Below are 17,556 nucleotides of genomic sequence, written 5' to 3' on the forward strand. Positions count from 1 at the left end.
AACGGCCTCATACTTTAGGGGGCAACTGTTATAGACATTTTTGTGCCTTGCATCACTGAGCATGAAATGTCAATAATTAAGGGATCCAAAGTCCCTAAACATGTTGTTCCTACCCCTAGAGGAACAAGGCCAGCAAACCACAACAATTCACAAAAGTTCTCCACCTGAAAGCACTCAAAAACAGGCCAATTCTGGATCATGTCAACTGCTCCACTGAGCATCTGCGCTGAATGTCAACTGCAAAGAAGGCTACCTGCGCTGAGCGTAACTGGACAAGTGGCAGACTCATTTCTCAAGGTGTCAATGCCCAGGATCTTCTAAAATGACACTTGGGTCAGGGAATTCGACTGGTGATGAGTAAGAGGTTCCAAATCTCCAAATGGAAGCAAGAACCTCCAAGTGGACTCAAGAACTGAAGTGGGAGAGGACACTAGTCACTTCTCAGGCTGACTCATCCTCTCTCCAAAACTCCTATATATAGATCTCTCTCCATGAGATCAAGGGAGTCTGGAATATTGTGATTGCAAAGAATTGCTGTTGGATTGTGGTTAGATCATTGGGTGTTTATGCTTTGAAAGGGGCTGAAGAAGGAATTCCATTCTGCTGGGAAGGAGATGCTGGGTTGGAACCCTATGGGTTGTATCTCTTCCTGAACCTTGTTTATCAATCAATAAAGCTTCTTGGTTCTTTCCTATATGCTAGTGTATTTTGTATGATTTGCATTAGTGTATTTGATTTACTTCTAATCCTGAATCATTTATGAATATGTATATTTGCCTTTGTGTTGTGTCCTTCTCTCGTTGCAAGTAGCTGTTCTCTTGTCACAGGTAGTTGTTCTCTTGTGATCTCGTAAGGAGGCGAGTAGCTGTGGACACCCAAAGAAGAGAGGATCTAGATCGAGGGACAACAAGAAGATAACGGTAAGTCTACCAATCTCCTCTCTTTCATATTTCATAAAGGAAGAAACCGAAGTAGCTGTATTCGTTTGTTGCTAAGGTACTGTCACACCTTAGGTGGATAGGATCGTCCTACATAGGCATTTTTCCCCACAACAATAACCAATACCATGATATCTCAAGCAAGTGCGAGAATATCAACACTCAAGGAAACAAGGGTTTCTTGAAATTGGGGTAGTGCTTGAAGCACAGGGATACTTTAGACTTGATCAAAGGATAATCTCAGTATAGTAATTCTATCTCTTCTCTCCTCCTTAAGGCCTTCTTATTGAAGTCTATTTATACTTCTCCCAATTAGTTTTTTAGTTGGGAAATAGTTGGGCCACGGGCACTAGGAGGTAATCAACAGGTAAAACTCGTGAAATCTACTCGTAGTTAAGGAAATTTAATTTTTTAAGTGTTTTAACACATATACGCGGGTTGGATATAGGCTAACCCACATGTACATGCTTTTATCACAGGGCAAAGTAGCGTAAAGGGAGTAAAACAATGTTTTTAAAATATTTGGACCAAGTCTGGAAGGAGGGGTTGCCCTAGGCCATAAACCAAGCATCACAAATACCAAGGGTGATATTTGGAGCTATAACACACTCCTAAAACATTATACCTTCTGTCGTCACCCATCTTTATGTGCATCTTGAGGTCTTTCTCCTCCAAGGCACAGAATAAACTTTTATCACCAGTCATGTAGAATGAGGCTCCACTGTCAAGATACCAAACACAACCCATCATCGATGACACCATGCATGTGATGAGGGTAAAGTCCATTTCGAACTAAGAGGCTAATGCCTCACCTTCCAATCATTCTGGGGATCCCTTCTTAGACTTCTTCGATAGGAAATTAGTCGCATAATGTCCCATCTTGTGATAATTAAAGAATCTCACTTTAGACATTTCACCCTTATTCCCTCCATGAGAAGAATTCGATTTGAAATGGGAAGCCTTCCCCTTTCCTTTCCTTGACTTACTTTCTAAGGCTAGATTTTCTTCATCATCATTCTTGGATGAAGAACCATCTCATGTGCTACTCTTGATCTCCTCTTGCATAAGTTCCGACCACAGTCGTTCCCAATCCAACAGTTTCTCCCTTCCATTCACAAAGTCCTGGTAGCTATTCCAACTCTTTGGAGGGCCAAGGAGAGCGAGGCTCACCATATCATTATTGGCAGTCATTATTCCCACACTGCCAAGCTCATCTCTGCAGGTGGTGAGCTTGTTCAGATATGTGGAAATAGTATTTCCCTTCTCCATCTTGATTCTTTGAAGCTTATCCTTGAGCACCAATTTCCTCTAGTTGCTACTATTCTGGTAGAGGTCCTTCAATGTCTTCCACATTGAAAATGGAGTATCCTTCCCAAGACTCGAGACAATATGATCTCGAACTCCCTCAAGGATGATCTATCTCACCTTTGCCACCCACTTCTTCCACTCAACCAACTCTTGTGCATTAGTTGAAGATGGCTTTGGGATTTTTTGATTAATGAATTCCTTCAAGCTAGTGTCTTCTAATACAACCTCCATTCTATCTTTCCATGCTATGTAATTCGAGCTACCTTCCAAGGAATACTCGAGTCTCAAGCCATAGAATGCCATTGGACAACCTTGAAGTATGATATGAATTCAATTTGTACCTGCAACCCTGAACTTCAAACTTCGAATTATCTTCTCATTATTCTATTCACAACTCCAATACCATGTAGAAAATATGTTGTAGGGTAACCCGATAATGCAATATAAATCAAAGCAGAATACTATAACCTACTTCTACTATCAATTTGTGGAAGATTAAAGATATAGCTGAACAATATAACTAGAAGAAGAAGAATCAATGCACAATACACATGAAAATACTTTGGGGAAAGCCTCAGCTAAAAACCCCACTATCTGTATTAACATACAAGGTGGAAATGCATAGGAATTATTCAAAGCCTTAGCTCTCACAACTAGCTAGCTCTCAGAACAATCCTCATAGATGCTCACAAGCAATCTTGGCTTCTCTCTAGCCTTCCTCTCTACCCTCCAAGCTCTTATTTCCTTGCGTTGTTCCTCTGGGATGATTCCCCTTCAACCAAGTGGAACACTCTGATCTCACAGAATGCTAGATCTGCACAATCTTCAAGGAATGATTATTTTACTCCATGCATGAGTTTTATTTATAAGAAAACACATGCAACTGATAGTTCATTTTCCTTATCTTTAATCTCAACTGGGTCTTTCTTAGAATAGACATGAATGATTTTTTGATGAGGGAATCTTCAGTTAACTGGGGTACACTAGTTGAGTGCATGCATGCATCAACTGACTATTAACTCACCATTAGTTCCTCAAATACTTTGGAACTAATTTAATTGGACTTAACCTGCTAAACTAAGTTAACTAATTACAAGTCAAATATAACTTAATCTTATCTCCTTAATTTAAGGGATAACTCTTCCATGACTTCAAAAAGACTTCTAACTTGAATTTCTCCAACTAATTAATTCAAAATGAATTAATTAATTATTTCCAAGTAGCTGTTAAGACTAAATTCGATTTTATTTCACAATTTAATTCAAGGACAAATTAAATTGAAATATTCTTGTTGCCACATTTCAACAATTTGATGGTTGTTCTATTGTTGTTATTATTCTGGTTATATGTTGGTTATAAGCATGATTTTATGACAGCTTCTAGTTATGGCTCTTATCATTTTTTGATTGGTAAATTATTGGTTATTTAATGCATGAAATAATAGATGTTATTGCAGTTATTGTGAGACAACATTAGACCTTCTTTATGACATTCAAATAAATATGAGATGCCTATATTCAACTATGTATTTATAACCTGTAGATTACATGTTCACAATGTGTTTAACGAAATGCCTCTCATGGCTAGGCCTAGTTAGGTCAATTTATTGACTAAGTTTTGTGTTAATGGCTTTGTCCTTGTTTCATTTATCGTTCTAGAAAGCTCTATCAAGTTATGGGCATAGGTATGGATCCTAGACCTAAAAAAGTGGCTCAAATTTTGGGGTCGCATACACGAAACTGGGAATTCTAGGTTGCAGTCGCTAGGAGGCATGGTTATCCATGCGAGTAGATGATTATAGTCATTGGATTTCCTTGTTATGCAAGTCACCGAGAGTCCATGTCACTAAAAAGGAAAAGTTAACTCAAGTTAATTGCACCTAGAGTGGTTGTTTAACTCTTGGGGGTCCTATAGGTCTTGAGGAAGGTTAGTAAAGTTTTAGTTTTTCAATTCCACTTCCTTACCTAGGAGGTTCAGTCATGTCATAGTAGCCCTAATCCAATGTTTACCCTGTTAGGCCAGTGAAAGTGGGTAAATATGGGAGGGGTGGTTACATTGACCATAGACATTGCCTAATGTAAATTTGTATAAAACATAAATTTAGGAATTTTAAGGTAATTCCAAGTGTCCTGATTTTGGAAGGAATTTGGAATTGTTGGCTTGTTATTATGTTATAGTGATATGGTACTTTATGGCTAAGTGTATCTTTACAAATGTAATAAATGTCAGGGTTAGGAGTTAGGATATTTCAGATTATTGGGGTAGGTGTCCCATTTGTTAGTAATGTCAAGGTATTTTATTTTTTTTAATTCAGTATAGAGAAGTTTGTAGGTAGCTCCCACAAAGGAGTGAAGAGAACTCTTGGTATAGAAGAGAAGTTAGCGAGAGAGAGAGCTCAAGAAGTAACTTGGGTAGTTTACCATTGTAAACAGTCTCTACATATCACTCTTCTGAGTAATAGAAAATTGATTGAATTATCTATGTCATTATTTCCTTTGGTTTCATATATGCCAGACTCATGATAAAGACGTGAGACCTAGGAAAGAGACAATATCATTGTGATTTCTAGCAGAATTATTTTGGGATAAGTTATGGTATTAATTTCAGCATAAAGTACTTGTGTATGTTACTTTGGTATCACAAATTCCACACCTTGAATGAGTGCGATTTGGGCAAGGCTAAATGGAGAGAATGCTGTACTCTTGAATGGGTTATAAATTCAGAAAATTATCATTCGTAGGATCTACTGTCTTCCCATTTTGTTTATAGGATGAAAGTACTAGCTATCTAAATTTTTGTATCATTTAGAACCAATTTGTAATAAATGGTTTAGTTCATGAATTAAGCATGAATCCTCCACCCTGCCACAAAATTGTGTAATAACACACTTAGCCACTCTTCACTAAGTGTTAAATAGAGTATGGATAATAAAAAGAATAGGAACAACCTTAGAAATTTTTAAGAGGCTAGTCTTCTTCAAGTAAAGAAATAAGTTCAATGTGAAGATATGTTTGGAAGAGTTTGAAATCTAGTCTTAGTTGAGAAAAAGTGTAGCTAGGCCAAAAGAACTAGTGTGTGGAATGAGGTCTTTCCATTGAGTAGCCATTAGTCATTTCTTGAGTTAACCAACATAGTCATGATATGAGGAATTGAACCCCAACCAAAACTGAGTATTGAATGGTCATCCCAAACCCAACTTCAGGTGGGACCTAGTAGCTTGGTCTATCTTAGCCTTATTCAATGTGGTTGAGGTGATAAACATTTTTGACCTCCCGACTAGATGGGTATGAATGTACTTGACCCTAACCAAGTCGTGAGTGAATATGATTCGGTCCAGTAAAAAAAATGCGGGCTAGCTTGAGTGAAGTCAATTCAAACAATATATTATGGGGAAATAATGGAGATACAATCTGGCCCTCCCAAATTCAAGGACCTCCATTAGTCGGTAGTCGGTCATGAGTGGCACCAACTAGATCAACCAATGACTCAATCATAACTCATATAGTCTAGTCGAGCACTAGACCTTGTGTGTTTTTTTATTTATGGATTCAGAGGAGAACTAGCTCCATTGTTGCAAACTAGGCAGATAGAGCCATGTTCATGGGCCCATAACCCATAGGATTTCAACGTCGAACCATCTAGGGATCAAAAGTGGTAGACCCCAAAAACAGTCGTCATCAAGAGGTATCATAGTGCATAAGCTCTTTGGTCATGATGAATACAGAGGTTACTGAAGAGTTTCAAGTTTAGGAATTAAGAAAATGAGAGCGCAGATGTTTTTTTAGAAAAGTTTGAAGATGAGTGAACTTGGAATATTTCTCAAGAAGGAAGTAGAGACAACTGGGAAAGATAACTCAACCCAAGAGAACATAGAGAACCAATTTAAAAGAATAGATAAAGAAGACTAATGTGAAGGAAGAAGACTCAAAACATAGTACAGAGGAAGAGACTTCTAGTAAAGGAGCAAAGATAGAAGAGAGATAAGATATTGAGATCTCATAACTTAACAAACTAACAAGTAACTAATATTGACTTTTATTTTGAATTTTGAAAGTAAGCTAACAAATGTAGAGGCAAAAGAAAGCAAGGATGTGAACTACAAAAAATGGAGCTTGTAGTAGAATACCAATAGTGTTCTCAAAGCACATGGAAAAGAACACTTGTAGCAGAAAGGTTGCAGAAGTAGGTAAGTTTTCCAACTGAGATTGGATGTCCTCCAAAGGAGAGAAAAAAATAGGTTCTCAAGGAGTGACCAAGAGTGCATAAGACATATAGGATCAAGGAGTGCTCAATAGGTTTCAGAGGAAGGAACCAAACAAATACCAATAGCCCAGGCTAAGAAGAAGTGGAAAATGTATTGAGTACCAAGTGATGGAGAAGACTTGCTACATAGGCTTGACAGTAGCCCACAGTGGGAAAGTGGAAGCTCACAAGAAGGGACGAAATAATATGGCTATTGATGGCCACAGTCAAGGTTCTAAGAGAAGCTATAGTAGGAGAGAGAATAATTCCAAGGTAAATACAAGAGCCAAGAATAAATTGACAAAGAGATTATTGAGTTGAAGGGAAGACTCAACATCCTCAAAATGTTTCTAGAAAGAGAAAACCCGAGGAAAATATTGAACTTGAGAAGGAGGTTCAAATTACCTTTCAGACAGAAGAGTTTTAAGAAAAAATCCCGAAATATAGAAATCTAGGGAGGAAGATGGAATTCCTGTTGAGTGTTGGGTTGTGTTATATTCTTTCCATGACTAGCTCACGTATTTAACTGGAGGGTTAGATGGGGGATGGAGCCCCCCTTCGTTGTGCCAATTGTGCAGCGGGGGGGTCTAAGGGGGGGCAGTAGGCCCCGCTGTCCGGGGATTTTGAGGGGGGCGGGTAGCCCCCATCTACGTGGTTCAGGGCAACACCCCGAGGAAATTTTTTTTGGACCCTATATTAGGTTGGGTGGACCTACCTATGGTTTTTGCATGGTTTTCACACATGGTTTTGGATGCAATGGTTTTTGGTCCATGGTTTTGGATGTGATGGTTTTTGGTCCATGGTATTGGATGCTTCGGCATGGATAAATATGTATTGTAACATTGAAAGGAACATAATGAAAAATCAAGCTGGTAGTCCCAATTTTGGGATCCAGGGGAAAATCTTTGTATATATGTGTTTTATGTGTTATGCTATCGCATTGTTTATTTTCTATGTTTTAGAATTCGTATGCAGGTAATTTCCGTACGGGTTTAAAACCTACATTTGGTATCAAAGTTGTTTTGGCTTCAAGGGGACTCCTTTGTTGTTGAGGGGTTTCACTTGAGCCTGTGGTAGAACCTGTTCAGTGGGAGATATATGGGATCGATTCTAGTGATGAAAGAAGATGGCAAGCAGTGGAAAGATAGAGATTGAGAAATTTAATGGTCAGAATTTTGAGTTGTGGAAACTCAATATGAAGGATCTATTGGTGGATAAAAATCACTGGATAACAGTAGATACAGGTACTAAACCAAAAAGAGTGTCTGAAGAAGAATGAAAGAAGTTGGATCGGAATGCAAAGAGCACAATTCGATTGTGTGTCTCAGATTTAGTATTGCTGAATGTATCAGGGGAAGCTATGGCTAAGGCCTTGTGGGACAAGTTAGGGACTTTGTAACAACCTAATTCTCTGGTGAATAAACTGTTCCTACAGAAAAAGATGTATAACTTGAGGATGAAAGATGGAGACTCAATGATAGAGCATCTGAACGCATTTAATACTGTGGTAAGTTAGCTATTATCTATTGATATTAAAATTTCAGATGAAGATAAGTGCATCAGTTTGTTGTGTTCTCTACCAGATTCATGGGATAGTCTGGTTATTGCAACAGGTAGCAATGAAACTGCCTTGTAGTTTGATGAAATAGTCTCATCCTTGCTGATGGAGGAGATGAGATGGAAAAATATGGAGAGCCAGAATGGTGATGCCTTGTCTATACAAAGGCGGTACCAGAATAAAAACAAGAACAAGTCATCGAGTGGGAGATCTAAATATAGAGGGAGATCTAAATGTCCAAGAAAATCTATAAAGGTAGTTTGCTGGAAATGCGGAAAGGAAGGGCACTACAAAAGGGACTATAAATCTAAAGCTCCTAACAAAGGAAAGGGATCTAATGCTGCTCCTTCTACAGAGGTGAAAACCACCTCAGATGAAGGTGGGGATGTGTACTTGGCTTATTCAAGTACACATGTAGATAATGAGGCATGGTTGATTGAGTCAGGTGCATCCTTTCACTTCAATCCCCATAGAGAGTGGTTCTACAAGTATCAAAAATATGATGGTGGTGATGTCTTCTTAGGGGATGATAGGAAGGCTAGAATCATTGGTCATAGAAAAGTAAAGTTGAAATTGCAAGGTGGAAGGGTTAGAACACTTCTTGGTGTTCTGCATATTCTTGTATTGGCCAGAAATCTAATTTCTGTAAGTAAGTTGGATGATGCAGGTGTAAAAGCAGTGTTCGGGAAGGATACCTACAAGATGGTTTGGGGAGCACGGGTATTGATGCGAAGAGTTTGGATTGGAACTCTGTACAAGCTATAAGGTAGCACTCTTGTTGATGGGTACAATAGTTCTGTGGTTCCTGAAAGTGGATAAGAAAATCTAGTGGTCTCTAGAGAGAAGACCATGCTGTGCCATCAAAGGCTTGGCCATATTGGAGAGAAGGGCCTTCGAATACTTCATGGTAAAGGTATGGTAGAAGGTATGAGTAATAGCTCTCTGGATTTTGATTTCTGTGAAAATTGCGTATATGAGAAGCAGAATCGGGTAAGTTTCCCCTCTGGTGGTAAGAGGGTGAAACAGATATTAAAGCTTGTGCATAGTGATGTGTTTGGACCTGTGAAGGTTCCATCACTGGGTAAGTATGTGTACTATGTATCATTTATAGATGACTTCTCAAGGAATACATTGATATATTTCCTTAGGAAGAAATCTGAAGTCTTTGACAGGTTTAAAGAATTTAAGGCTCTGGTGAAAAACCAGACAGAGAAGAAGATAAAGGTGTTGAGGACAGATAATGATGGATAGTTTTGCAGTAAGGAATTTGAATAATTCTGTAAGAAGTTTGGTATAGCACGGCAAAAGACTACTCCATATACACCTGAGAAAAATGGAGTTTTATAAAGAATGAATAAGACGTTGATGGAAAGGGCAAGAAGCATGCTCAGTGGTGCTAGTTAGGACAATAATTCTAGGTAGAGGCGGTGGAGACATCATGTTTCCTGGTCAACAGATCACCTTCATCAGGGATAAGACTCCACAAGAGGTATGGATTGGTAAGAAACCCTCTCTTTCACATCTAAGGATATTTGGATGTGATGCATATGTACATGTTCCAAAGGAGAAAAGAACCAAGTTGGATAGTAAATTTGAAAAGTGCATCTTTATTGGGTATAAGAATGGTTTAAAGGGTTATAAACTTTGGAACCTAGTAACAAGGAAGGTTATGTACATCTGAGATGTGGTTTTAAGAGAGGTGAAAGATGTTATTAAACATGAAGTCCCATCAAAGGAACCTGAGAAGACAGATTTTGAGCTAAAGGAGGAATAATTAGACTCTACAAGAGAGGTGGAATCAGAATATGAAGAGCCACAAACTCCGGGTGTGAGAAGATCACTTCGGGTAAAAAGGTAGCCAGTAAGGTATAGTCCATCTACTTTCTGTTCAAATTTTTCTTTATCTATTACTGATGATGATCCCAGAACTATGAAGGAAGTAGTAGATTCAGAGGATGGAAAACTATGGAAAGAGGCCATGGTTGATGAAATGTCATCTTTGCAAAAAATGAGGCTTGGGATTTGGTGGAGTTGCCGGCTAGAAGGAAACCCATTGGCAGCAAATGGGTGTTCAAGAAGAAGAAAAATGCAAAAGGAAAGGTGGAGAATACAAATCTCGGTTGGTAGAAAAAGGTTATTCTCAGGTGCTGGGAATTGATTTTGGTGATATTTTTTCTCTTATTGCCAAGATATCTTCTATTAGACTACTTCTATCTATTGTTGTTGCTTTTTATTTTGAGGTAGAACAAATGGATGTGAAGACAACATTTCTTCACGAGGATCTTGAAGAGGAGATCTACATGAAGAAACCTGAAGGTTTTGTGGTGAAGGGTAAGAAAGAACTGGTATGCAAGTTAAAAAAGTCTTTGCATGGGTTAAAATAGTCACCAAGGATGTGGTATCATAAATTTGATACTTTTATATGGGGACTTGGCTTCACCAGAAGCAAAGCAGATCATTGTGTGTATTTTAAATTAATTGGTGACCGTGTTATTTATCTGGTCTTGTATGTGGATGATATGTTGTTGGTTGGAAATGATAAAGAATATATCCAGGATTTGAAGACCCAATTGTCCTCCAAATTCGACATGAAAGATCTTGGTGTTGCAAACTATATTTTGGGCATGGAAATGAAAAGAGATCGGGCAAAGAGGAAGCTATGGTTAAACCAGAGGAAGTATGTTGAGACAATACTGCAAAGGTTTAATATGCAGGATAGTAAACCGGTGAAGGTTCCTATTCCTGTGAAGTTATCTGTTGAATAGTGTCCAAAGACACAAGAAGAGGAAGAGGACATGTCCCGTGTTCCATATGCAAGTGCAATCGGTAGCCTGATGTATGCAATGGTCTGTACTAGACAAGACATTGCACATGTAGTGGGAGTATTGAGCAGGTTTATGTCAAAATTAGGAAAGTAGCATTGGACAGCAATGAAGCGTGTTTTAGGTATTTGCGTGCCACTAATGATTATGGTTTGTGCTACCAAGACTAGGATTGGGCAGAGTGTTGGATATTCGTGGCTTTGTTGATGCAAACTGGGTTGGAGATCTAGATCAAAGAATATCTACAAGTGGGTATGTGTTTAACCCATTTGCAGGTGCAGTCATTTCGATGAGTAAGAAACAATCTGTAGTGGCACTATCAACTACAGAGGCAAAATACATGGCAGCCACTCATGCAAGCAACAAAGCAGTTTGGTTGTAAAGATTGTGTTCAAGTATGGGATTAGTACAGGGAGCTATAAGGATAGACTGTGATAGCTAAAGTGCAATTTTCTTAGCAAAGAACCCTGCTTATCATTCAAAGACAAAACAAATTTATGTTCAGTATCACTTTGTGAGGGATATGATAGAAGAAAAAAGGTGTTGCTGGTAAAGGTGGACACTTTGGAGAATATTGCAGATGCATTGAAAAAACTTGGTAGCGCTAACAAGCTATCTTGGTGTAGAGAAACAATGGGTGTTGTGGGGTTGGATAAATGACTAAGCTCTCTTGTGGCCCCCTGTGGAAAGAAAACAACAAGTGGGAGAATGTTGGGTTGTGTTATATTCTTTCCATGACTATCCCATGTAGTTAACCAGGGGGATAGAGGGGGGGCAGAGCCCCCCCTTCATTGCGCAACGGGGGTGTCATAGAGGAGGGTGGGAGCCCCCCTTGTCTGGTGGGTTTGAGGGGGGCACGTAGCTCTCCTCTATAAGGTCCGAGGTAGCGCCTCGAGGAAAAAAAAATTGGACCCTATATTAGGTTGGGCAGACCTATCTATGGTTTTGTGCATGGTTTTCGCACATGGTTTTGGACACGATGGTTTTCAGTCCATGGTTTTGGATGAGATGGTTTTCGGTCCATGGTATTGGATGCTTCGGCATGTATAAATATGTATTGTAACATTGAAAGCAACATAATGAAAAACAAAGCTAGTAGTCTCAGTTTTGGGATCCAGGGGAAAATCTCTGTGTATATATGTTTTCTGTGTTATGCTCTCGCAGTGTTTATTTTATGTGTTTTAGAATTCATATGCAGGTAATTTATGTATGGGGTTAAAACCTACATTGAGTTCCCAACTGAGAGGGGAAGAGCTCAGAGCAACTGATCCCAAGAATGAAATAGTTTATTGTATCAAACCAGAGCAAGGGATAACCCTTAGAGGATTAATATGTTGAACGAAGATTGTTTGAGAGTCTCATGGACTATATGAAAAATCTAAAGAAATGGAGGAAGTTGCAATTAGAAGATACTGACTAGACATTGGATGAAGGTCTCATGAAGGTCGATAAGAAGAGTTGGTAGAAAATAGACCAAAAGAGGATAGATGGAATTTTTTTTAAGTTGGTGAATATTATGTGAATGTAGACTAAAGGCATGGATAGAATGCCCAACGAAGAGGAGAAGGAACAATAATTTCCTCTCAAAAACAAAGGAAAATAAAAAAGAAGTGTTTAAAATAGATGTCAGAGACAACCATGGTGGGAGATGAGAACAACAATGTTGAGGGGGGAGAACAAACCTTAAGGGACATTATAAAAGGAAGTAAAGATGGTGATGAAGAGAAGAGACTAACAGAAAGTCTCATGGACTATGTGAAATGTTTGGAACAATTGATGATGCTCCTTGAGTAAACTTGAGCTCCTAACATAACTTAAACTTGAGCTCCTTCATTTGGAATTTCACATTCTCTCATGGACCCTAACATAATGTATTATAAATAACGTAGTATTAGGTGAGATATTGAGTATTGTATCTCAAGAATCTTATTTTGTAAGTACTTGTCAATTTGCCAATGATTTCCAAATAAAAGAAAAAATAGAATAAAAAATGAAAAGAGAGTATAAATAAGAAAAATAGAAAAAACAAAAATATTGAAAAAGAAGAAAAGATTGAACACCCCAAAAGAAAGGAAGAAAAAAGGAATAATATTGAAAGTGTTGCAAGTCTAAATGCCACTACTCATAGATAGTTTTGCTTCATCACTGAAAAATAAATGTTGTTTGCAGCTTGTTCAAAATGCCACAATCACTAGCTTTTGGCTTAATCATATAGTGTAATCATGATTAAACTCCTTTCAATTTGTGTAAATTAGGTTAGAAAATAAAGATTTGACCAACAGTTTAATTTAGGTAAATCAAGAGTTAGGTAGAAAATGACATTGATTTCACTATTTAATCTGAATAAATAGGAGAAATAAGGAATAGGTTAGATAGTTTTTTATTCTATATAAAAGAAAATAAAGTGGGTTTTCTAGTCTAAGTGCACCCTTTACAAAAAACTAAAAATGCTAGTTTATTTATAGGTAGGTAAATTAGATGATTTTGTGAATATACGCATATGTAATTTTTATCCTAAGTTTTAAATGATAGGGTAAACAGGAAAAATGGGCACAAGGGAATAAAGTATTTTCATATGTTTTATTATTAACCTTTATCCTAAGTCAAAGAAGCAAAATGTGAAAGGCACACGACAACAAAGCTTGTTTTTTGTATTATGGCTAAAGTGCAGCAGTTCTGAAGCCTCAAGGTTCGCTCCCACTCCTCATCCTTCACCTCCCCCTCCATCACGCCTTTACCACTAGTGGGCAGGGTCTGAAAAGTTACTTCTCCCATGGGGCCCCATCCCTTATGTGTCACCCTCTCACGATTTCACACCCCCCTCACCGAAACCACATACCACTTGCTACCCCCTCCGAAAACTACCTTTCCCTCGCCCACACTACCATGCCCCACCATGATTCCTCCACCACTCTCCTCTCGCCATGTCACATAACCATTAAGCCAATTAAATGCTTTCCCAGCAAACGATTGTTCTGCATTAAATTTGTAATTCCTGGGTAACCATTTAGGCCTAACAGTCCATGCCATTTTCAATAGAACATTCACTGCAGCATTTAAAAGCTTCTAAACCTATCACTCTCCTCCATTTTGTTAAGTAATGGCAACAAGAAATTCCATTTTAATTTTTCCTTGAATTAAACTATGAATTAAAATAGAATTCTTTTCTCATAGAAATATGAAAATAATTAATTAAGTTTAATTAACTTAATTAATTTAGGAAATTAGAATTGGATGTCCTTTAGAAGACATGTATATGTTCTCCCTAACTTATAAGAGTTAAGGATGAGATATGAATGAGCTGTAATTTGTTAACTCAATTTATTGAGTTAAGTCTAGTTAAATTATTTCCAATTAGTTTCAGGAACTAATAGTGAGTAAATAGTCAGTTGCGACACTAGTGACCTAATTAGTGCTCCTCCAGTTAACTGAAGGTTCCACCATCAAAAACTCATACATGTTGATTATGAGAAAGACCTAGTTGAGACTAGAGTGTAGGGATAGTGTACTATTTGTTTTAGATTTTTTTGAGTTGCGCTGATAGTGCATGCAATCAGGAACTGATCCTTGAGGGATTACACTATTTTTAGAGGTTTTATTTCCCTTTAAATACAATCTATCCTTCATAGGAATTACACATTGGAATAGAGACTTGGAAAGCTTGTGAATTGGCTAAGATTTTGCCTTGAGCTTGCTTCTGAGTTGGAGATTGAATTTGCTAAGTGTTGGGATTGTTCTAGAGAGAAAAACCATTGTAATTTCATCTTGATTTTCCAGATTAATACAAAAAATATAGTGGGGTTTTGAGTTGTGGCTTTCCTCGGATATTTATTGTGTTATGTGCCTTTGATTCTCTTCCTCTATTGATTATTGTTTACTCAATGTTTATGGGCTTCCATTGTAATGAGTGGAAGTATATTCTTGTCGCTTGATTTAGCAAATTGCATTATCTTGTGAATCTATAGGTTTTTCTACATGGTATAGGAGTAAGTTTGTTTTTTGGGTTGAGTGTTTGCAGACAAGTTCTGAGAATTTCTATGAAATTTTTTTAGAAACAAATTGTAAATTTGGATTCCTTGGGAATAGATACCCAAACTAAAAAAAGTAAAAATAAATAAAAATAAAAATAAATGGCTGAATCAGAGTTTATATGAGGGAGATATCACTGATTTAAAATCAGCTCCCTAGAGGAGATTTCGAAGTTTTGAGTTTCTAGGTTATAGGTGAAAATTGAATTTGCATACATACTTCAAGATCGGCAGATGGAATTCCATGGGTTGAGGCTTGAGTATGCCTTGGAAGGTAGCTTGAATTTTATAGCCTAGAGGGACAGGATGGAGGCTATGCTAGAAGGTAATGGCTTGAAGGAATTCATTGATCAAGAAGTCCCCAAGCCAACAGCTATGGATGCACATAACTTGGCCGAATGGAAGAAGTGTGTGGTGAAGGCAAGATAGATAATCCTTTAGGGAGTTCAAGACCACATTGTGTCAAGTCCCCATGGCAAGGAAACTCTATATGCTATATGGAAAACATTGACAAACTTGTATCAAAATAGAAGTGATTAAAGGAAGTTGGCACTAAAGGATAAACTTCGTAAAATGAAGATGGAGAAAGGAGAGACGATCCCAAAGTACTTGACCAAGCTCACCAAATGTCGGGATGAACTTGGAAGTGTTGGAATCACTGTTGCTAAGGTGGATATGATGAGCATTTCTCTTCTTGGACTCCTAAAGAGTTGGCATAGTTATTAGGACTCTGTCAATGGTCGGGAGAAGCTACCGGATTGGGGACGACTATGGTCAGATTTGACACAAGACAAGATCGGGAGGAACACCAAGGATGGGTCTTCATCAAAGACTAATGGTGAAGAGAACTATGCCTTAGTGATCAAGGCGAGGAAGGGAAAAGGTAAAATTTATTGTTCTAAATCAAATTCTTATCATGGAGGTAAGAAAAAGGACATGAAAAGTAAAATGATTTCATTGTCACAAGATGGGTCACTTTGGTACAAATTGTCCATTGAAGAAGTGCAAGAAGAAGTCGACAAGAGGAGCACCGGGTGAGGCTTTGACCTCCCAATTAGAATTGGACTTTTCCCTCATTGCATGCATGGTGTCTTCATGTTGGCTTGAGGGGGCCTGACCCAGGTTCGAAGTTAATTAGCTGAACAAATCCCTACACTATTGGCCCTTTTGGCAACAACCTATAGAGCGCAAACTGAGGTCTCACCTGAAGTAGTATGGGGGGATGTTGGAACCAAGTTTCCGCACTCTTGAGATGTCTGAGGGGTCGATTTAGTCCAACTATGAATACCTTCATGCAGGTTACTTCGTGCTCTTCCCTGACTTGCGAGGCCTTCACAATCTGTTATAATCGCCTTCGCGTAGCCCTAACCAGGGGTTGAGGTGCTTTCACACTGCTAACGTAGCAATCTGTGCTATTTCCCCAAGTTACACCACGGGTATTACTTATCTCCTTATAATTGTTCGTTAACTTCACGTAACCAGATACTTTATCTTATATTCACTTAATCAACATAATCATATATATTTGTGCATCATAGAAACAACAGAACTGTAATTTATACCCAATACATTCAATGTAGAAAACAGGAAAAAGATACACAGAAATGATATGAAATTTCTCTTTATTACTTCTCCAAAGGTTATAAACTCGACTCATCCTACGCACTCAGCTGTAGGGGTCCGCGCACTGAGCTGCGGACTGCTAGGCCTCTATGCACTCATCTGCAGAGCTTACTCCTACTCTACGACCCAAGACTCGACACTATACTTAGATAAGACTCAATTATTCATCTTCATTCCTCAATTGATTTGGTGATTTACAACATAGAGTCTCATTCTATTTATACAATCCCATGGTCCGCGGACCATGGGCAAATCTCTAAAGCTGACATTACATTACAAAAATGAGGGCGTACAACCCTAAAACTCATTTACAAGTTTTCGCTCTGCGCCCACAAAACGTGGTGTCTTTAGATCAGATTTAGTCAAAATCTGGGCTTTAAGCCCCAAAACTTCCCTTGGGGGATCTCGTGCCCAACAGGCCCCCAACATAAACATCGTGACTCGCCCTCGAGTCACTCTGTCAGTGTGGAGATCTTTGCGCAGAGACCTCCAAACTCTACCCGAACCACTGCAAGGTTAGCAACGCACTGAGCGGCCGCCTCCTATACCTCCTGCGGCTAGTCAGATGGCCGAACCACCTATGTATGTCTTCAACTGACTACCATTTACTTTTCCTAGGAAGAGTTTTCCATTGAGTTTCACCAACTGCACTGTGCCACCATCTGTGATTTCCTTAATAACATACGGTCCCATCTAATGCATTCGGAGCTCCCTCGGGAATTTATCAAACTTGTTGTTATATAACAGGACTAAATCGTTTACCTTAAAAGTGCACAACTTGATATGTCGATCGTGTCAGGCTTTTTTGCACTGCTTTTGTACCTGCTGATGGAATCTGGACAAAAACCCTTCTACTTCGAGTTCCTCCAACTGCACGAGCCTCTCCTCTAGGGTGCCATGGTTCTTCATACCTGTGAGCACTACTATGTGCAAACTTGGCACGATATACTCCATTGGCATTATGGCTTCCACTCCATAGACCAGCCTAAAAGGCGTCTATCTTGTCATTTTCTTGCATGTTGTCCAATAAGCCCATA

This window comes from Pinus tabuliformis, chromosome X (assembly GCF_031772625.1).
Source record: "Pinus tabuliformis cultivar Carrire ecotype Pingquan chromosome X, CPIR1, whole genome shotgun sequence".
In the NCBI taxonomy this organism is placed as follows: Eukaryota; Viridiplantae; Streptophyta; class Pinopsida; order Pinales; family Pinaceae; genus Pinus; species Pinus tabuliformis.